At 40.7% G+C, this 23,156-nt stretch overlaps 1 protein-coding gene and 1 long non-coding RNA gene across 3 annotated transcripts in view; one reads left to right on the plus strand and one right to left on the minus strand.

Annotated features, from left to right (window-relative positions):
- xrcc4 (X-ray repair complementing defective repair in Chinese hamster cells 4) overlaps positions 1–23,156 on the minus strand; it is a 340,565-nt gene that overhangs the window by 77,588 nt on the left and 239,821 nt on the right. The gene's annotated exons all lie outside the window — the stretch shown is intronic.
- LOC132209509 (uncharacterized) lies at positions 1,223–16,928 on the plus strand. Its single transcript, XR_009445639.1, has 3 exons — positions 1,223–1,529; positions 16,130–16,178; positions 16,427–16,928. It is a non-coding gene; the product is annotated as an uncharacterized LOC132209509 (long non-coding RNA).

Below are 23,156 nucleotides of genomic sequence, written 5' to 3' on the forward strand. Positions count from 1 at the left end.
CTGCCTAATGTGGCTCTTAACCTCATTGCTCATCTTTAGCAAGCAGAGTTATTTCCCTTGCCTTAACTCAGACTTCACTCAACTCCTTGATAGCTTGCAAGAATGTGCTTCAGCATTTCTTTTACTTTGTCTAAGAATCCGTCTTCAGCTATCACTGCATGCCAATATACCACATACTCTGTCATAGCAATATGATCCCCTCTGGACATCCTTTCATCACCATTCCTGCAGTAATTGAACAATGCATCTTGTTGCACATTTTGCATGATTTGAACAAGGCACATAGCTTTCAGAGTCACTGTCTCTCTACTTAATTTCTCGAACATGTTGAGCCGTTGCTTCTCTTTGAATCTAGAAAAGTTATCGCATCAACTTTCTTCATTCTGTCCTCGACAACACTTAGCATTTGTTTCCATTTACTTTCATATCATTTCCAGATGGTGTCTGCAACCAAGTTTCTTTTTTTGCAGATGCTTTTGAACAGATAGAAGCAGTTTGAAAAAGATGCTTTGAAATGCTGGAGTCAGAGATAACAAAGTGTGGAGCTGGAGGAACACAGCAGCCAGGCAGCATCAGAGGAGCAGGAAAGAAGGGTCCCAATCCGAAATGTCAGCTTTCCTGCTTCTCTGATGCTGCCTGGCTGCTGTGTTCCTCCAGCTCCACACTTTGTTATCTCTGACTCCAGCATCTGCAGTTCTTGTTACCTCATGCTTTGAAATGACTCGTGGTCACTTTGCTCTCCCAAACAAGCATTAATTAAAATGCTCACAAGCAAAGGCAACAGCCAGGCACTCTTTCTCTATGTGGATGTGGCATCAGTTTGTATTTACACCCTGAGCCCCAATGCAGCTGGTTGTCCTTGCTGCATAATGGTTACTCCAAGCCCTGCATCATTGGCTTCCCACTGTGAGGTGACTTAGATATGAATATTGCAGTACTTCAGCAATAGTGTTGTCGTGAATAATTGCTTGATTCTGTCAAAGTCTGCTTCATTTTCTGTGCCCCATTCCCAATCCATGTCCTTAGAAGTGAATTAGCATGGACAGAGAGAACGTTCCAAGTGATTCAGCAGGCTTAAAAGTCAATAAATCTCCAGGGCTGAACGAAATGCATACCAGGTTGTTGAGAGAGGCAAGGGAGGAAATAGCAGGGCTGCTTGCAAAAATTTTCAGTTCCTCTCCGGCCCCAGGAGAAGTGCTAGCAAACTGGAAGACAGCCAATGTGGTATTGTTATTCAAGAAGGCAGCATGGGATAAACCAGGAAACTATAGGCTGGTCAGCCTAACCTTGGTGATGGGGAAACTATCAGAAGTAATTCTGAGGTACAGCATGAATCTGCATTTGAAGAGGTCGGGCTCAAACAAGAACAGTCAGCATGGTTTTGGCAAGAGAAAGGCATATCTGACCAATTTGTCTGAATTTTTCAAAGAGGTGATGAGGTGTGTAGAGGAGAGCAACGATTTGATGTGTTCTACTTGGACTTCAACAAGGCTTTTGGTAAGGTCCTGCATGGGAGACTAACAGCAAAGGTAAGATTGATGGGATCCAAGGAAAATTTTCAAACTGGGTTTACAATCGACTGAATGGTAGGAAGCTGAGAGTAATGGTTGAGGTGTTTTTCTGACTGGAAGCCTGTGTTCATTCGGGTCCCACAGGGGTCAGTGTTGGGCCCTTGCTGTTCACAGTTTATATAAAGATTTAGACTTGAATGCAGGAGTGTTGATTAGGATGTTTGCTAATATGGGAATAAAAAGGACCAATGAATCCTGTCCCTGCAAGTGCCTGCTTACTTAGAACTCAGAAGGCAGTTGCTTAAAGCCTCACTCAACCACTTGGGCACATAGCGTCGCACTCTCTCAGTGCTACACGACAATCAGAGATCCCATCTTTCAGAGGAAATGATGAGTTGCATTCCCATCTGCTTTCACAAGTAAATTGGAATGATTGCTCAGCACAATTTGAAGAAAATCAGAGACATCCTCCAAGCATCCTGACCAATATTTGTCCTAAAACCACAATACTAGTTTAATTTATTTATTTTGCTGATGTTTTGAAACCAAGCATAAATTGACTGCGGCATTTCTTATACCACTTGTAAACAAATTACAAAAACAATTAATTAGTTCTGAAGGTCTGTGGAACGCCCTGAGATTGTGAAGTGTTCTACGTAAAGGCAAGTTGTTTCCTCTTTGTGCTTTGAGGCCATGCAGCGTGATGCAACATTACAACATAGCACTTGAACATGATTAATTTATTTTAAAGGACTCATTGAGACTTTGTTGGCTCCAAAAACAGCAGTTAACCTTGTGTCATACAAAATGTTGCATGGGACTCAATCTGAATACATAAATCATACATTTGTGCATAGGATTAAATGCAGTGCGATAAGCCTCTCGTGTCAGCCTTTGGCTAATTTATTGAGTTTCTACTTGAGGTGCTAACAGTTGAAGTGATTAGCACCTCAATGGTGTCTTAGAAGAGGATCCTTCTGTTGAACCACAATTCTTGCCACTCGATTTGGAGGGCTTCATGTTCACAACAGAATTTAGCATTCCATCTAAGAGAAAAAAACTTAGATCAGAAACAACTGTGCTAAACTGAAGTAAGGGTGATTATGTGGAAATAAGGGCGCCAGCTGGCTGGAGTGGATAGCAGAAAAACTATTTCATAACTCACAGCAAAGATTTTTCCCACTGAGGAAGAAGAATTCTAGGGAGGATAGACTAACCATTGTTAACAAGGGAAGTTAAGCGCAGTATCAAATAGAAAGAGAATATACCTGTGTAAACAGTTCGTCCACTGCACCAACATCTTCCACCCCAACCTTAAGTTCATCTGGACCATCTCTGATATGCTGTCTCCTTCCTGGACCTCTGTTTCCATCTCTGGCAACTACCTGGAAACCGATATCTATTTCAAGCCCACCAACTCCCACAGCTACCTAGAATACACCTCCTCCCACCCACCTTCCTGCAAAAATGCCATCCCCTATTCCCAATTCCTTTGCCATCGCCGCATCTGCTCCCAGGATGAAGCATTCCACTCCCGAACGTCTCAGATGTCCTTGTTTTTCAAGGATTGCAACTTCCTCTGCTCAGTGGTCGAGAACACCCTTAATCATGTCTCCCCCATTTCAAACCGCAACTCATCCCTCACACCCCGGCCCCGCAATAAAAACCAAAACAGAATCCACCTCATCCTCACGTACCACCCCACCAGCCTCCAGATCCAGCATCATCCACCGATACTTCCACCATCTGCAATCCATCCCCACCAAAGATATTTTTCCATCCCCACCCTTATCTGCTTTCCGGAGGGACGACTCTCTCCCTGACTTCCTTGTCTGCTCCACATTCCCCTCCAGCCCCACCACAACCGGTATTTTTCCCTGCAACCGCATAAGTGCTACACGTGCCTCTACACTTTCCCCCTCACCCTCATCTCAGGCTCCAAGGAGACTTTCCACATCAAGCAGATGTTTACCTGCACATCTGCTAACGTGGTATACCGTATTCGCTGTTCCCAATGTGGCCTCCTCTACATCGGGGAAACCACGCGAAGGCTTGGGGATTGCTTTGCGGAACACCTACACTCGGTTCGCACTAAACAAGTACACCTCCCAGTCTCAAACCATTTCAACTCCCTCTTCCATTCTTCAGACGACATGTTCATCCTGGGCCTCCTGCAGTGCCACAATGATGCCACCCAAAGGTTGCAGGAACAGTACGTCATATTTCGCTTGGGAACCCTGCAGCTCAATGGTAGCAATGTGGACTTCACAAGTTTCAAAATCTCCCCTCCTCCATTGCATCCCAAAACCAGCCCAGCTTGACCCTGCCTCCCTAAACTATCCTTCCTCCCAGCTATCCACTCGTCTCACCTCAAGCCCCAACCCCATCTCCTACCTACTTGCCTCATCCTGCCCCCTTGACTTGTCTGGCCTCCCTGGACTGACCTATCCCCTCCCTAACTCCCCACCTACACTCACCTTTACTGGATCCAACCCCGTCTCTTTGACCTGTCTGTCTCCTCTCCACCTATCTTCTCCTCTATACATCTTCTATTCACCTCCCCCTCTCTCTCTATTTATTTCAGAACCCCCTTCATCTTCCATTACTGAAGGCGGCTCTAGGCCCGAAACATCTGCCTTCCTGCTCCTCTGATGCTGCTTGGCCTGCTGTGTTCATCCAGCTCTACATCTGTGTAAAGATTGGTGGTAAATGAGAAGATTAGGTAAGATTGGACAATAAAAGATGATAAAAACTGATAATGAGGGAGAAGATAAAATGAGCGCAAACTAGCAAGAAACATAACAACAGACAGTAAGAACTTCATTAAATATGTAAAATGGAAGATGTACCCATGAACATAGGCTGAGAAAGTAAGAATAAGGAGCCAAGAAATGGTAAAGGATTTGAAGAATTACTTTGCAGTTATCTTCACATTACAGGATACTCATAGCATTTCAAAAATACTAAATAATCAAGGAACTAGAGAGAGGAGCAAATAAACACATCTATTATCACAGAAAAGTACTAGGGTAACTAATTGAGCTGAACATCAATAAGTTCCTGGGCCTAATGGATTGCATCTTAGGGTTTTAAAGGAAGTAGCTACAGAGATGGCGGATGCACCGTTAGTAATTTTCTAAAAATCCTTCGATTCTGGAAAAGTTCCAGAAGATTAGGAAACTGCCAATGTAACACTCTTATTTAGAAAGGGAGGGAGAAAAAATGACAGGAAAGCCACTAATGGCAACTGCAGTTCCCATTATCTGATGCTAAACACAATTGCAATTATTCAAACAGTGGCCTTACTTGAAAACAGGTACAACTGCTTTAGAAACAATTCTGAGAAGGTTTACTCAGCTCAATCTTGGGATAAAATTCATTGGGAAAATGTTAGACTTAATTATGAAGGACCTAATTTCACAGCATTTGAAAATGCATCACATGAATCAAGCAGCTAGTATGGCTTCACTAAGGGGAAATCAGAACTGACAAATCTGCTTCAGATCTTTGAAGAGATAACAAGCAGCACAGATAAAGGGGAACCAATAGATTCAATTAGATATTGCACACCAACCTTCTTAATAAGCTAAAAGCCTTAATAAGGTGTTGGGATTAGAATATTAGCATTGATAGAGGATTAGTTAACTATTAGGTGGTCACTTGGTTGTTCTTTTACAGGCATGGATGTGACACCCATAGAGCCTTTTTCTGTACTGTAGTTCTCTCTCAGTGTAATAGACGTCTGCTCCCAGTGAGCTTTGATATTAAATACAAACCATTCAAAAGTAACATTCATGTGGAATTCAAAGTGGGTCTTGAAAGACCTTAAAATCTATACAGCCTTGTTTTTCTGCCCCTCCAAGATTTGGGTTGAAGTACAGCTTGTATTTTCCCAGCACTGATAACAGGGCTGCTACTCCTACTGACTGAAGTAATTCAACATTGCAAACTGTTTTTCTTCAAAAGAAAACTTCTTTCTTGCTGTTTCTTTCACTCGCTGGCTCTCTATAAGCTCTGAAAATCCATATGTTTTTAGCTTTACCATTTTTTGTCATCTTTTTCATAAATGCTGGCTGTCTCTCAGCTCCGAAAGTTCAATCAACACAACTGCACCATGCTTGGCACCATGTTTTATGTGAAGTGTTACAATAGCTTGCTAAAGGCTTCACACAAAATACGCCCAGAGATAGAGGTCAAATGACTACAGTAAGCCAGCCCGAAACGTCAGCTTTTGTGCTCCTGAGATGCTGCGTGGCCCGCTGTGTTCATCCAGCTCCAGACTTTGTTATCTTGGATTCTCCAGCAACTGCAGTTCGCATTATCTGACGCTAAACACAATTGCAATTATTCAAACAGTAGCCTTACTTGAAAACAGGTACAACTACTTTAGAAGCAATTCTGAGAAGGTTTACTCAGCTCAATCTTGGGATAAAAGGGTTTATCTTATGAAAGACTGAAGAGGTTGGGTCTACATCAGTTGGACCTTGGAAGAATGACAGCTCAACTTAATTACACACAAGTCTTAAATAACTTAAGGGATAGGGTAGGTAACCAGAAGATGTTTCCTTTCGTGTGGAAGGCTAAAACTAGGGAACAGAGTTTAAGAATGAGAGGTGTTCCTCTGAAGACAGATATAAAGAGAATTCATTTCCTTGGAAGGTTACGCATGTGTGGAAATGGTATTGAATGGTGGAGAAAGTTTGAAAGGCCTACTCCTGTTCCTATATTCTTAGGACAAAATGCTCTCCACTTGCCTGAAACTCCGCTAGCTAGCTTAAAGATCCATCCCTACATTCTCATCACCCAAAAGACAAGAGCAGCAGATGCAATGAGAACACCTTCAACTCCAGGGCACCCTAGCCCCCTCTCCAAAATAGTGTAGCATTCTAAATTGGGCATGTATTGCTTTTCCTTCAACGGTGCTGAATCAAATTCATGTTTCTCCAATCTAACAGCCTTTTGTACTGTACTCAGGTTAGGAAGGGATCCATCACTACTTCTCAAGGGCAGGTAAAGGTGAGCAATGAATGACAATTTTACTAGCCATACCACACAAATGTTTGCCTGAATGAGGGAAAACTGCAGAATGGGGAAATTATAAAATGTCTCCTCAGAGAATTCAGCAGGCTGCAAGATGTCAAAGGAGAATTCTCCTTGTGCAATAACATTTCTAGCAGTAGTACACAAACATGCATTGATTCTCTTGGTGCTTGCAAGCTGCTTCCTGTTCAATCTTCTCTGGTGCCGCTGAAAAATACAATGAAAGTAGCATTCTACAGCACTGGTTGCCATAACAATTAGACATACGCCTGCATGACATAATTAGATGAGTCGCTACACAAATGAAGTTTTCCCCTCACAGTTTATTGTGCATGGCCCATGGAAGGAATTAGTTTTAAGGTGCCTGTAGACTTGTGCAAAACTTTGTTGTTTTTTGCTTAAACCGTTACTTTTATTCTGTGTGATAATTTTAAATTCCCTTATTCCATTTTCTTAAACTTTTCATTCGTTATCTTAAAACTTTTCACTTGCTGTCTATGCACAATGTCTCATTTCATCTGTATGAAGCCCCTTATTTTCTGTAATAACCAAAACCACAGAATAAAAGGTTTGCAGGTTGGGAGGAGGTCATTTAGCTCTGCACTTCTGTTGACCAAATGAAGTTAATCTAACTTTCCATTGTGTGACCTGCAGCTCGGAAGGTTACAACAATTCAAGTGCATATCCAAGGATTCTTAGAAGTTGTCTTCCTCCACACACTTTTCAGGTAGTAAATTCAAAGAACAGTAAAGGAATTGTTCCCTGTCCCCTGGCCAAAATTTAACTCTCAATCAACATCTAGAAATAGATTGCCTGGTCATTATCATATTACTCCTTTTGAACATCTGCTGTGGTCAAGTTGGCTGTTATATTTCTTATAATGTAATAGCAACGACAATCAGATGCACTTCATTGACAAAGTTTTTTATGACTTCTGCCTGGTGATCAAGAAATATGTGTTAAATAAATGCTTCTTTGAATTGTTTCTGTACTTTTCAGCAATTTGACTTTGATCACTGTTATTGGATGCCTACTGTAAATGCAAACCTTACACTCTTAGAACATAGAACATAGAACAGTACAGCACAGAACAGGCCCTTCAGCCCACAATGTTGTGCCGACCATTGACCCTCATGTATGCACCCTCAAATTTCTGTGACCATATACATGTCCAGCAGTCTCTTAAATGACCCCAATGACCTTGCTTCCACAACTGCTGCTGGCAACGCATTCCATGCTCTCAACTCTCTGCGTAAAGAACCTGCCTCTGACATCCCCTCTATACTTTCCACCAACCAGCTTAAAACTATGACCCCTCGTGCTAGCCATTTCTGCCCTGGGAAATAGTCTCTGGCTATCAACTCTATCTATGCCTCTCATTATCTTGTATACCTCAATTAGGTCCCCTCTCCTCCTCCTTTTCTCCAATGAAAAGAGACCGAGCTCAGTCAACCTCTCTTCATAAGATAAGCCCTCCAGTCCAGGCAGCATCCTGGTAAACCTCCTCTGAACCCTCTCCAAAGCATCCACATCTTTCCTATAATAGGGCGCCCAGAACTGGACGCAGTATTCCAAGTGCGGTCTAACCAAAGTTTTATAGAGCTGCAACAAGATCTCACGACTCTTAAACTCAATCCCCCTGTTAATGAAAGCCAAAACACCATATGCTTTCTTAACAACCCTGTCCACTTGGGTGGCCATTTTAAGGGATCTATGTATCTGCACACCAAGATCCCTCTGTTCCTCCACGCTGCCAAGAATCCTATCCTTAATCCTGTACTCAGCTTTCAAATTCGACCTTCCAAAATGCATCACCTCGCATTTATCCAGGTTGAACTCCATCTGCCACCTCTCAGCCCATCTCTGCATCCTGTCAATGTCCCGCTGCAGCCTACAACAGCCCTCTACACTGTCAACGACACCTCCGACCTTTGTGTCGTCTGCAAACTTGCTGACCCATCCTTCAATTCCCTCGTCCAAGTCATTAATAAAAATTACAAACAGTAGAGGCCCAAGGACAGAGCCCTGTGGAACTCCACTCACCACTGACTTCCAGGCAGAATATTTTCCTTCTACTACCACTCGCTGTCTTCTGTTGGCCAGCCAATTCTGTATCCAAGCAGCTAAGTTCCCCTGTATCCCATTCCTCCTGACCTTCTGAATGAGCCTACCATGGGGAACCTTATCAAATGCCTTACTGAAGTCCATATACACCACATCCACAGCTCGACCCTCATCAACCTTTCTAGTCACATCCTCAAAAAACTCGATAAAGGTTTGTAAGGCATGACCTACCCCTCACAAAGCCGTGTTGACTGTATTTGATCAAGCCATGCTCTTCCAGATGGTCATAAATCTTATCCCTCAGAATCCTTTCTAACACCTTGCAGACGACAGACGTGAGACTTACCGGTCTATAATTGCTCTTCTGAATCTATACCTGAAACTAAAGCAATAAAAAGTAACTTTGTAAAATTGGAGTTCAACAGCATGTTTTAAATTGGATCTGTCTAAGCTCTATCACTCTTTAAGCTCACACTATGGCAAAAATTGGAAATATAGGTTGGGCATGCCAGTTAAACAAAGCCAGAGAACCAGAAAAGTCAACATGGAACTAAAAGGCACATTACAGTATGATAATCAAAATCTGATACATCAGCACTCTCAGTATGTTGAGCACCACTTGGAAGAAGCACCACAAGTGGCAAGGCCACAGTTGTATTTTGACTGAGGGCCTTCAATGTCCATCACCTAGAATGGCTTGGTAGAACCATGACAGGTTGAACTGGCGGAGTCCTTAAGGATAAAAATGCTGGGTCTGAGACAAGGATAAACAACATGAGAAAACTACTTGACTTTGACCAATCTACCTGCTACAGCAGTATACATTCACAATTGTATTGGTAGGAGTGCCCAGCTGACTAAAACTCCTTTTAGTGATGAAGGCCTTTCTTCACATCAAGGATATATTTGTTTTAATTCACTCATGAGATGTGGGCTTTGCTAGCTGGCCACATTTATTATACATCGCTGGTTGTCCTTGAGAAAGAGGTGGTGAGCTGCCTGCTTGAACTGGTTCAGTCCATTGTGTTGTGCAACATTAAGTGATTGACAGTGAACGTATCCTATCTAAGCTCTGCTGTGCAGCCACATACAATTGTGAATGGGATTGAATACTTAAAAAATCAAACGAAAAGGCAGCTCAGCAAATATTCCCACTCTGAATGATCATACATAGAATCATAGATCACAGAATCCCTACAGTGTGGAAACAGGCCCTTCGGCACAACAAGTACACACTGACCCTCACAGCATCCCACCCAGACCCATGCGCTTAATATTCACATCCCTGAAAGCTATGGTCAATTGAGTATGGCCAATCCACCTAGCCTGCACATCTTTGGACTGTGAGGGGAAACTGGAGCACCCAGAGGGAACCCACGCAGACACGGGGAGAATGTACAAACTCCACACAGACAGTCGCCCAAATGTGGAATCGAACTCGGGTCCCTGGTGCTGTGAGGCAGCAGTTCTAACCACTGAGCCACCGTGCTGCCCCAAACGATGGGGAGCCTAGTGCATCAATGCAGAAGTCAAAGTCGATCTTATCGAAAGAAAAGATTCTGAATGGCTTGATAAGGTAGATCTTGAGCAGATGTCTCCATGAGTGCGGAATCTCAAACTAAGGGATGTTAATTACAGAATAAGGAGATTCTCATTTTGAACTTGAGATGCAAAGGATTGTTTTCTTGTAGAGGACAGCAAATGTCTGGAATTCTCTACCCAAGACATTGTGAAAGCTAGATTGCTGAAAGCATTTAAAGAGAAAGTGGATAGACTTGTGGAATATCAGGGAGTTGAGGGCAATGAAGAGCTGGCATGACATAGGAATTGAAGCCTTGGGCAGATTAACCACAATCTTATAAAATCGCGGGGCTGAAATGCGTACACTTGCTTGTATTCCTTACGTCATTAGGCAGCATTTGCAACTATTTTCTTCCAGATGTTCTGAGTGAATGATCCACCTTGGCTTCCTAGTGATGGCTTCAGTGCTGCAGATGCTAGTCTTCAGTCAAATTAATTTAATTCATGTGGTATCAAGAAATGGCTGAAGACAATGATTGCACAAAGGCAATGGGGCCCTGAATTTTTAAAAAAATCTCTGTTCATGGCATTGTAAGTATGGAAGCATTTATTGCCTATTCCTAACTGACCAAGTGAAGGTGTGGTAAGCTATCTCCTTCAATCACTGCAGTGTTCTGGGTTAGGATTTAGGCATTCCTACACTGCCATTAGAAAAGGAGTCCTTAGATTTTCTCCCAATGGTAGTGAAGGAAAAGCAGTATAGTCCATGACGGAGTTGTGTGTGGCTTCAGAAGAACTTAAAGGTGGTGGTGTTGTCATGGCATCTGCTCTCCTTGACCTTCTATTTGGTATAGGTCACAGGTATGGACAATGTTTTCAAAGGGGCCTTGGTGATGTACTGCTGTGTATCTTGTAGATAGTATGTATTGTTGCCTCTGTGTGTTGGTAGTGAAAGGAGTGAACTTTAAAGGTGATGGGTAGAGTACCAATTAAGCAGGCTGCTTTGTCCAAGATTGTATTGACTTTCCAGTGTGGAAGGGGCTCCATTCATCAAGGTATGCGGAGAGTATTTAGGATGTATGACTGAAGACTTGTGCTTCCAACCAAGCTGTTCGCATTGCTGACTAGATGCCTTTGTAGCAGTCAATGTGGAAAATTGTCCAGATAGGCTCCATCAAAAAAGCAGAAACAAATCAAAGATAATAAAATGTGAAGCTGGATGAACACAGCAGGCCCAGAAGCATCTCAGGAGCACAAAAGCTGATGTTTCGGGCTTAGACCCTTCATCAGAGAGGGGGATGGGGTGAGGGTTCTGGAATAAATAGGGAGGGGGGGAGGCGGACCGAAGATGGAGAGAAAAGAAGATAGGTGGAGAGGAGAACAAATCAAATCTAGCTAACTAATGAACAAAAGTAAACTGAAGAAATATTAAAGTGCTGGAAGCTATTGTCAACAATTCTACCAAGCAAAATGAACTCCACAACAACCTGCTCATTCACATCTAGTTTGGCATCCGACAGGACTAGTCAGCTCTTACCTCATTACAGCCTTGGTTCAAATAAAGCTAAAAGAGCTGAATTCTACAGATGAGGTGAGTGTGATTGGCTTTGACATCAGGGTAGCATAAAAATGCCTGAGCAAAAATTAGGCCAATGGAAATTGGCAGAAAACACCCTTCCCGTTGGAATTGTACCAACACATAGGGAGATGGACTGTGGTTTTTGAAGGTCAATCATCTCGGTGCTAGACAATCACTACAGGATTGTCTTAGGGTAATGTCTGAGGGCCAACCAGCTTCAGCTTCTTCATCAATGACTGTTCCTCCATCATAAGGTCAGAAGTAGAGATGTTTGCAGAGGAGTGCACAATGTTCAGCACCACTCATAACTCCTCAGATTTTGGGAGAAACTGGCCTACTGGTATTATCATTGGACAATTAATCCAGTAATATCCTGGTGCCTTGCATACGAATCCCGCCTTGGCAGATGATGGAATTTGAATTCAGTCAAAAAAAGTCTGGAATTAAGAATCTAATGATGACCATGAATCCATTGTTGATTGTTGAAAAAATCCATCCGGTTCAATAATATCTTTTAGGGAAGGACATTGCCACGCTTACTTGGTCTGGCCTACAAGTTTTTCGAGACCTACAACAATGTGGTTGACTCTTAAACTGCCCCCTGAGCAATTAGGGATGGGTAGTAAATGCTGGCCTACCCAGCGATGCCCTCACCCCATGAATGAATAAAAAAAGGATACTCGGTTAGCCGGTGTCCACAAGCAACAAGACCTGAATAATAATATTAGCTATGGGCTGACAGGCCACAAGTAACAGTCATGTCACATAACTGCCAGTCAATGACCATCTTCACAAGAAAATTTTCCCTTGACATTTAACACCTTTATCATCACTGAAGACCCCACTTTTACAATCTTGCAGGTTATCGTTGATGAAGAACTGAACTGGATCAACAATATAAATTATGTGGTTACAACAGCAGGGCAGAGACTGGGAATTCTGAGTCAATTAACTCCTCTCCTGACTTTCCAATGCCTGTCTACAAGGCACAAGTAAGGATTGTGACCCACTTTGTTGGATGTGAAGCTCGCACAATTCTCAAGAAGCCCAATGCTGCCGAGGAGAAAGCAGCTCACTTGATTGATGGCTCATTCACCACTACTAACATTCATTGCCTCCACCACCAATATGTATAATTCATAAGATACTCTGTTGCAATTCACCACAGCATCTTCTGAACCCATTGTTTCTACCACCTAGAAAGGGGATGGAACAGATCCTGGTCAGCACCAACATCTGAAAGCTTCCCTCTAAACTATGCTGTTTCATCACTTTCACTGATCAAAATCCTGTACCTTTCTTCTCAACACCCCTGTGGAATTACCTGCTTTATGCAGATTGCAGTGGTATTGTAAGACTGTTATCATAATCTTCTTAGGGATGGGAAATAAATGCTGGCCCCGACAATGACCCCAAATCCTGAGAAAGAGAAGGAATTAAGTCCTAATGAGTCAAATATTCAATAAGCTACTATAAGCAGCTTTGACCATCGTCAAACATTTCTGCTCAGAAAAAACCCTCTCATTTTTGAAAGGAAAATAGCTGTAAAAATAAATCAGACTTTCCAAATGAATAATTTCTGCCCCATTAGGCTATTTCTGCACTTTTTTCCCCCTGCATCATTTACAATCGTATTAGAAATGAAAATGGTTGAGAGCAGAGGACACTAAAGCAGCTGTTCGCACTACAATTAGTAGCTAAGTAGCAATCTTCAAAGACAATGGTTGCACACAGCTGGTCAGCTGAAATGAGTGTGCATCTCCAGTTTCTTTTGCGTACTTAATTAATATATGCTTTTTGGCTGGCTCTTAAAGAGCATACTATAATCAGGGCAACTTGTTGCAGCTATAAATTAATATACTTGTTTTAATAATTGCATAAGACAAAAGTTAGCAAAAAGCACATTTATTATGAATGCATAAATATATTCTGGTCTAGAACAATGTATGTTATTGATAGTGGAGTCAATTAACCAATGTCATCACATATTGATTACTTAAATGTAATAACATGAACTTGATCTGCAATCTATTGTAGATTGGTTTTCTTTGATAAATTCATATTTTGAAAACGGTGTATGACAGCTATAGCAATGGTATTAACTTGTTCATCTGGAGCAAAGGTTAAACTCCATAAATTAGATGGAAATCAATCAACATACTTATGTTGTTAATTATTCCTGACTGTTATCCATATTGTCTCCAACCACTGTAACGAGATACACATTTTATGCTTTAACTTTAATTCCAAAAAAAAAAATCAGGAAGCAGCAACGCTTAACGTTGAATATCAATTTCAAATAAAGATACACAGTATGACATGAACAAGTCATTAACTGAAAATAAAATATCTAATTATTACAATTCTGATAGAGGCTGCTATTATTATCTGTTTGCTTTTGTTTGGCTTCTATTTCCTTCACCATACTGCTTTAAATTTCTCGTCCATTTTCTGCTAATTATTTTCACATTTGTGAAGGGGATGTTGTGCATGTGGAAGGTTCAAAAATGTTGAACCAGATTTTGCAGTAATTTTGACAGTGACACTGTCAGCTTTCACCATCATAACTCCTCTGAAACTGACAGCATCGTCTGCTGCGGACACATGTGCAGTTAAATGCCTGCTGTCGGTGATACACTGCTGCATAAAGTGTGATGTTCAGGTTCCTGCAGACTGGTTCCACCAGAGCCTCTCAGCTCCAAACTCATTACATTTTTTATCCAAACATGAACTGAATTCTGGGGGTAAGGTGGCTGCATGTAATATCAAAGCAGCATTTGTGCGGCATCAAGGAGCACTTGCACGCTTGAAGTCAAAGGGAGTCAGGAGGGAGAATTCTCCACTCATCTGAATCAAACCTAGCATACCAGAAGCTGCTTGTGATCTTGGCAAGATAAACATCTGTAGGACCAGTATCTTTAGCCCTTCAATCTTCAGCTTGTTAATCAATGATCTTTTCTCTAAAATAAGACTAGAAGTATGGATGTTCACTGCTGATTGCGTGGGGTCCAATATTATTTGCAACTCCTCAGGTTCTGCAGGAGTATCTGGGACAACATTCAGGCTTGGTATGATAAGTGACAGGTAATATTGGTGCTATGCTAATGCCAGGTAAGAACATTTTCCCACAAGAAAGAAGCTAATCACCTACCATGGCATTAAACTGCATCACTGAATCTTCCACCATCATCATTGTGCAGAAACTGAACCAAACTAACCATGTAAATAACATGGCCAAAATAGCTGATTGGACATTTGGAATTCTGTGGAAGGTAACTCGTCTCATGATTCACCAAAATGTATACAGTTGCAAAGCAGTCCATAAAATAATCACAGATGATTTTGCTCTATCACTCTGCACATTTTATTCAAAATTATCTCAAATTTGTTCCCACCAAGATGGAGCACATCTAGGACACAGATGATAGGCAACCCATCCAATCTGATCAAAAGAATAGGTGACCTGTTTCTCTGATCATCTGCGGTTTATTTGTCACAAACCTAACCACTTCCACATAAAACCCAGTACATTATCATGAATGCATGTGGACAGGCCCAACAAGGTGATTTGCATTACTCATTACAGCCAGAAGGATAACAATATCAACTCCTATCTGTAAGTGACACCATCTGCAGAACACGAGTCAAGTGTGCGATGGAGCACTCACTTGCCCAGATGAGTACGGCTCCAACAATGCTAAAGAAGCTGTTTAGCATCCTGCTTGTTTAATAACAGTTTTACCTCCTTACTTGATATATTCGCCACCACTGCTGCGCAGGGACAGCAACTTACCAAAGTTTTATTTAACTGCATCTTCCTCACCACAGCCTCTAGCATTTAGATGTGCAAAAGCAGCAGGTGCATAGGGACATAACCTTCTGCCAGGTCTCCTACAACTCACATACAATCCTGGGCTGAAAAACATTTTTACAATCCTGCACTTTTTCTGGATAAAAATCATGGAACTCACTCCTTGTAACACTGTGAGTATACCAATATCATAAGGACTTCAGCATTTCATGGCAGTGGCTCACCACCATGGCATTTAGGGTTTTGCAATAAATGCTGATCTCCCCTGCAGTGTTCACATCCCAAAAACAAATAAAATTAATCCAGTAGAAATTACTGAATTGAAGAGAGAAAGCTCTTTTAAGACTTGTGACACTGCAGAATCCCTTGAAAAAATGTTCAATGAAGTGAGTGGATTTTTAATTCTCAGTTCTCAAATATTTCTGAAAAGCTTCCCTGGCCCTGGAAAACTAACCTCATATGTTACATCTCAACAATATGATAATGATACTAAACTTGATTCCCACATGTATGCCTAAATTATTTATTTTGCTCCTTGTAAAACTTAATTGAGTCAATGATAGTCAGTGGTGGTTTCTTAATTTGCTGTCATTGAAAATGCAGGGGGCGACTGATCTATGAATCTCCGAATTATGAATACGACCCCATACAGGTATGTATTAATGATAATTTTAAAGATCTGACATATGAATGTTTCTTTGTCCTTGTATGTATAAACGACTTTTTTGCATTGTCCTGTACTGTGTTCCGACTTGTGTACAAACTTTGCTCGCACTCAGGGACTGCCTATGCCTCAGTGTGAGTTATTGACTATGTGAGTTGTCTGTCTGGCAACATTACTGCTGAAGAAATTTTTCCTTGACTTGACATGACATGACATGACATTTTAATTAATTTCAGGAAAAGAATAATCCACTTCACAAAGATCGAACAAACGTCTGTTCTTCAACACCTCTTCTTCCTCAGGAGACTAAGGGGATTTGGCATGTCCATAACAACTCTCACCAACTTTTACAGGTGCACCACAGAAAACTGAGGCGGAGTTGTGAACACAGCCCAGACAATCACACAAGCCAACCTTCCATCCAATGACTCTATCTACATTTCTCGTTGCTGCGGAAGGGCAGCCAAGATCATCAAAGGCCCTCCCACCCCAGTCATTATATCTTCCAACCTCTTCCGTCAGGTAGAAGATACAAAAGCTTAAACCAACGTACCAACAGATTCAAGAACAGCTTCTTCCTTGCTGTTATTAGACTTCTGAATGAACCTCACAAATTTCAAATCTAATGCTGATCTAGCTTTTTGGACATCCTATTTGCAGCCCTAACGTTGTATTTCTCACATACTTTGTTTGCAGCCATAACTTTGTATTCCTTGTTCTGTTTAATCACTTTTATAATCCTTGTGGTCTTTGTATGGTATAATCTGCTGTACTGAATGCAAAACAAAATGTTTCACTGTACTTAGGTGCATGTAACAATAATAAATCAAATTAAAGCAAACTTTGTTTGCTGTTTCTTTAAGGTTAGCAATGAGTGCCATCCCTTTGCTGCTGAATGTAAAATTCAGGCTGTTGTGACAATCCCAAAAAATTTCCACTTTTGATAACCAAGAGAAATATTTCCACTTCTAATGGTCAAAATTCATTTTCTGTTCTGACAGCTTGAAAATATCTTCAGAAATCCTCATAGCTTGGAGGCTTCATCAACGAACCTGTTCAGTGCTTGGGCGGAATCGCTCTCTGAACTGTCAAGCTGATTGCTCTGTATTGCAACCTGATTCAGAAGTGAACTCAAACCCATTAATGCTCCCGGTGTCTTTTGCTTCATGTCATGTTCAACCTTGTAAACACTTCAAAACTAACACTTCAAGTATCCTAGATAACAAAGTGTGAAGCTGGATGAACACAACAGGCCAAGCAGCATCTCAGGAGCACAAAAGCTGACGTTTCGGGCCTAGACACTTCATCAGAGAGAGGAATGGGGAGAGGGTTCTGAAATAAATAGGGAGAGAGGGGGAGGCTGACCGAAGATGGATAGAGGAGAAGATAGGTGGAGAGGAGAGTATAGGTGGGGAGGTGAGGAGGGGATAGGCCAGTCCGGGGAGGACGGACAGTCAAGGAGGCGGGATGAGGTTAGTAGGTGGGAAATGGAGGTGCGGATTGAGGTGGGAGGAGGGGATGGGTGAGAGGAAGAACAGGTATCCTGCTAGACACACAGCTTAACTCACATGCCTTCCTGGAAATAGTGTCTTTAGTCCAATGTTTCAAATAACTTTCACACATTTTAACAAAACATTTACCTTCACAGAACTGAAACCATGCACCTATTTCAGCTCTATTTTAAAATCCAAATTACCAAATGATAACAATACATTATCACACAGCCTTGTCTTCTTAAATTCTCTAAGTTAATTTGTCTTCAACATTATCTTCTAAATCTCAATTTGAGTACTGCCCTGGAACATTCACATCAAGCAATTTTAATTGTTGCTTCACAATTTGTTTGATTGCATTTCAGAGGAATATTGTATGGCAAATCAGACTGTTAAGCAACTATAATCTTATCGACTAGACAATCCTAACTTTGACACAATTTAAGAATACAAGCATTGAATCACCTACTACTTAGAACTTAAGACTTTTAACTTAATATAACTGAGTACTGGAAATTTGTTTTCCTCTCTCAAACAAGTTAAGATGCTGGGCTTGGTCAATACTTTTCCTGCTACCAACAGATAGAAAAGTTGATAGCTATCCAAGCTTTATTCTCCTAGCTACAACAGTAGGAAACCATAGTCCAATGCCCAAGACAAAGTAGTTTCAATAGCACTATGCGGTGCAAATTAACTTTCCTGCTATAATCAGAGAGATAAGTTACAAATTTATTTTATGTGACATTTTGAGATCAGACAATAATCATGCAAGTCATGGTCATAGTGACTTAAATATCAACATTCAGCTTGAACAAACTGATAAACAGTCAAATATTAAAACTTCAATCTTTTAACATGGAAAAACTTCCGTTAATAGCTGGCACACTCTCAGTCAATTTAGGCACATTTTTAATACTACTCTTTGAAATATCACTATTGCATATTACTAAAAACTCACATAATATATGATGTTCATTATTCAGTTAGTGTTCTTCAAAAGCACTCAAAAGTCTGCAGACAGGAATTATAGATGATACTGTCCAGACTCTCATTTCCCACCTGTTTGCTTTTATTCTTTTACTGTTCAAAGGACTATTAATTGGCTTTATCATCAGTGTTGGCACAACATGTATCCTTTTTTTCAAGCACAGTATAGCATTGACTTTGCTGATTGGCATTAATGACCAGGTCTGACCAGTGTATATGGAAAGCCACTGCATCATGTGCTACTTTGGCAGCAATTGCAGGAATTCTGAAATAGTAGCACAGTACGACAACTAGGGCATTCAATCTGTATCAAACCCCTCAGTCAGAATAGAACTTTTAAAATAATGATTATTGCAGAAAATGTTAGTAAGATGAGAATGAAGCAAAATTACATCAATATGAAATAATATTCCACATAAATATAACAACAATAATTCCTAAGGAACATGTAAAACATGAATAGACCAGAAACCATGTGCATAGGAGAAAAGATACTTGTCAGGGACTTTGCTTGGAGACTATATGAGCATAGACTGAACAGAATTAACCGCAATGTAATCTTCTGCAATTTCAAAACTAACACAAAAACAAAATACTATAAGTTCAGGGATCAGAACTATTGTCTTACAGCATTGAAAGCCATTCAACTTATTATAGCTGTGCTGGCTGTTTGGAAGAACTGTCCAGTTAATCCCAATTCTGTGCTCTTTACTCATTGCTCTGTAATTTATTGAACATATTTCCGCCATTCTTCCAATGGTGCACTTCAAATCACGGTTTCTGTGTAAAAAAGAAATCTGCCTCTTCTCTAAGTCCTTTTGCCAGTTATCTAAAGTGTACTTCTGGTTTTTGACCGTCCTGCCATGGAAAGAATTTCTCATCATTCCTCATGTTATTATTTAAAAATATTGAGCATTTTGCAAATGGCACATTCCTTTCAAATTCACATTATAAAATTTAATGACTAGTATGTGAGTTAATACACTATCCAATTTTCATTTCCACACTATATTCATTTTCTGTCATTCCTGTGCTGTAGTTGAGCTTTAGAAGTCTCAATCCAACAATTTGCAACACACATTCCAAGCTCTATAATCCTGTGGTATTGCATACACTTCATTTTATAACAGTCTGGCGAATATAAATTGTGCACCTGACATTTCCAGCATACATGCAAGCAGATAAGTATGCAACTCGCACCCTTATAAGATCCCAAGTTCTGTGCACAGGAGATTTATGCATACAATTACAATTTTTATGCATAATTAATTATGCATACAATTACTTCTTTTTGATTGTCCATGGATCTCTCTGTTGAAACACATCTCCATCCATAATAATGATCTGACATTGCAATGAAGAACTTTTTATCTGGGTTTGCAATAAGTGCACATACTCTGAGGCACTTTTCTAGTGTTATACTGAATTTCTAAAAAATTTCACTGTCAGCAATTATTCAGTTGATAGCGACCTCATCTCAGAATCACAAGGCTCTTGGCTCAAGTTGCATTCCAGGGCTTGAGCACAAAATTATCAAAACTAACAGGCAAGTGTAATACTGACGTTTCGTTATCAGGGGTCTTGAATGCCCTCTCAGATGCACACAAAAGATCTCAACGTATTATCTGAAAGAAAAGCACAATGCTATCCTTTGTGTTCTGGTCAATTTTTAATCATTCAATCAAAGTTAGAAAAATAGTTTAGGATTGTGTGTAAGCTGGCAATATGCAAATTGGCTGCAGTGTTTCATGTATTACAATAGTGACTGCATTTCAAAAGTAGTTCAAGGCCATGGACAAGGAGCTGCTGAGTAGGACTAAAATGGGCAGTTAGTTTCTTCAGCTGACGGTGTGCTTGGTCTCTGTGGTGTAATTTTTCTATGATCAGAGAAAGCTTTGAGACCGATGGTGACCATGGAAAACACGAAAAATGTACATTTTAAATTTATCCTCACTGAGGCTTGCACTATTATTTCACATTTCTTTCAATGTTTTGATTTAAGATGACATGTCAGTCAAACTAAATCTTGAATAGCTTCCTTGTTTGCAGAGTTTTAAACATGTTTTCCCTCTAAATGCTATGTCCAAAACCGAGCACAATAATCTTGCTGTAGTTTACTATTTCAACATTATTACTTCTTTAGTTATGTACCTTTGGCTATAGACAGAATACCAAGCTGTGATAATAAAATGTGAGGCTGGATGAACACAGCAGGCCCAGCAGCATCTCAGGAGCACAAAAGCTGACGTTTCGGGCCTGCTGTGTTCATCCAGCTTCACATTTTATTATCTTGGATTCTCCAGCATCTGCAGTTCCCATTATCACTCAGAATACCAAGCTGTGTTTGGTTTTAATCTTAACCATTGTTGATGGTAGCTTAAGTGTGTAGGTCACATGAAGGACTCTGTCTTCCTCTAATTCGTTAAAACCTAACAGTTTCAACAGTACTTCCTTTTGACCATCTTCTGAAATGTGCTACTTCACATTTTTCTACATCTGTCTACGTTTTTGCTGGATATTTATGCCCTCTTTCAACTTTTCACATTTTCACTGAACTTTTCCCTCCTTTTCTATTTGGTGTTAAGTTTCATTCTTGTTCCCATTATTCCAGAGTGGCTGCAGGGTCATCAGTTCCTCCAATGTGGTCTCTGGGAACCTCTCCAGGAACCTTCCTTGTTTATGTAGTGTGGAGTGTCTCCAACTGCTTCACACATTGAGTATTCTTAGGCTGGAGTGACCCTGGCTGTTCAGCTTCTTGAAATTCGCACATTATTTAAGACCACAAGTCACAGGTTTCTACTCTTCTGCTGCAATAATGAACTGAAATGATCTTAATTCAAAAAACAGAAAGCTGTTGAAGTCAGTATCAATGTCCTTGCTCAGCTGTCTTCTCATTTCATGAGTGCTCACATTTTTATTGTCACCAATTTGCAATCTCCAAACAAAACTGAATGCGCTCCTGTACCTGATCCAGTCCGGTGCACTGTCTCAGCAGCAAACTTCCATGTTGGCCAAGCTCATTTTAATACCTTCTGTAAGCAAACTTCACAGCTGCCATCATGCTTCACCAAGTCATCTTTACGTTGCTTTAGGCGATCAGTGTTCAGCTTTGCCAATTTTTTTCATAGCCAATCTTAAAATGGGATTTATAAAACTACAAAGTGTACAGTGTAGGCCATTTCTGAAGAAGGGTCTAGACCTGAAACGTCAGCTTTCCTGCTCCTCTGATGCTGCTTGGCCTGCTGTGTTCATCCAGCTCTACACCTTGTTGTCTCATCAAGAAGACAGTTTTCACCTTCACACTGTACCCTTAGCTCTCTTCTATCATCGCCAAATTCTTAAGCTAAGCCTTCAGATTCTTAGAAGTTGTTTTTAATATGCTGCTCTGGCTCTCTCATCTTTCAATTTTTAATGAACTCAATTTTTAATAAGCTTAGCTCCCTCTGAAACAAAGTCCTGAGCATCTATTATAAGGATCACAGACCCACTCTACTGTGGCGGAATGCACTCACTTTCCATCCATAAGATTATGGGATACTGTTAACTTATCTGATTTTCAGGTCCTGGTTGTCAAATTCTTTCATGGCCTTGCATCATTGTGTCTGAGCAATCATCTCCAGACATGTCACTGGCCAGGCCAGCAGGTCATCTGATTCCAGATTTCTACTCGTTCCCTGCTTTGCTTGCTCTATTACATTCAGGATGTTATTGACAGTTCTCTTCCCAAACAACTGCTTCCGTTTCTGTAAATTTCTTTCAAAGTTAGCCTTTTGGATGTGTGATGAAGGTTTAGAATAAGCTATTCGGGAACTCGGATTCTACAGTAGAAGCAAATAGTCTTTAAATTTTCATTCTGTGAAGGTTGGAAATTAATTTTCAACAGCTTGAGTTAACGACAGCCTCTCCAAGAAATAATGTAACTTCAGCTAAATGACTCAATAAGCTACTTGATCAGATAGATAGTGGTGGTTTATTGTTGACTTATACGACTGCAGAAGGAAAGGCAGTTGGTCAGAAAATGTTTGCAGTTCAGAAAAAACGTATACAAACGAACAACAGAATAGTTCCATCAAGCTTCAGGCCAGTAGAGTTGGGAAAAAAATCTTAAAGTTTCAGCAATCTTTAGATTTTTTTTGTCCCCGAGTTCAGTAAGTAATATTACTGAGTCAGCTGATATTTGTGCCTCTGAAGGAGAGATGGTAGTGGAAAGAACCATATTTGGTCAATGGGTAGACTGCCTGCAAAGGAAGTGTCTGCAATCTCACTAACTAAAAGAGTGAAGATAGCAGGGATACTCCACTGGGATTGAGTGTCCAGAAACGATACTGCTGGGAATTTGGGCTGATGTTTGTTTTGATGTTTATGCTAAGATTGTTCCAAACTTATAAATAGTTTTTCTTTTAGTTTGTGTGTGTGTGTCATGGACACGGATTTCTTTTGCTAAAAGCACATCAACAGCCTCTTGTAAATTTGTTGTAGCAAAGAA

This window comes from Stegostoma tigrinum, chromosome 3 (assembly GCF_030684315.1).
Source record: "Stegostoma tigrinum isolate sSteTig4 chromosome 3, sSteTig4.hap1, whole genome shotgun sequence".
Classification (NCBI taxonomy): Eukaryota; Metazoa; Chordata; class Chondrichthyes; order Orectolobiformes; family Stegostomatidae; genus Stegostoma; species Stegostoma tigrinum.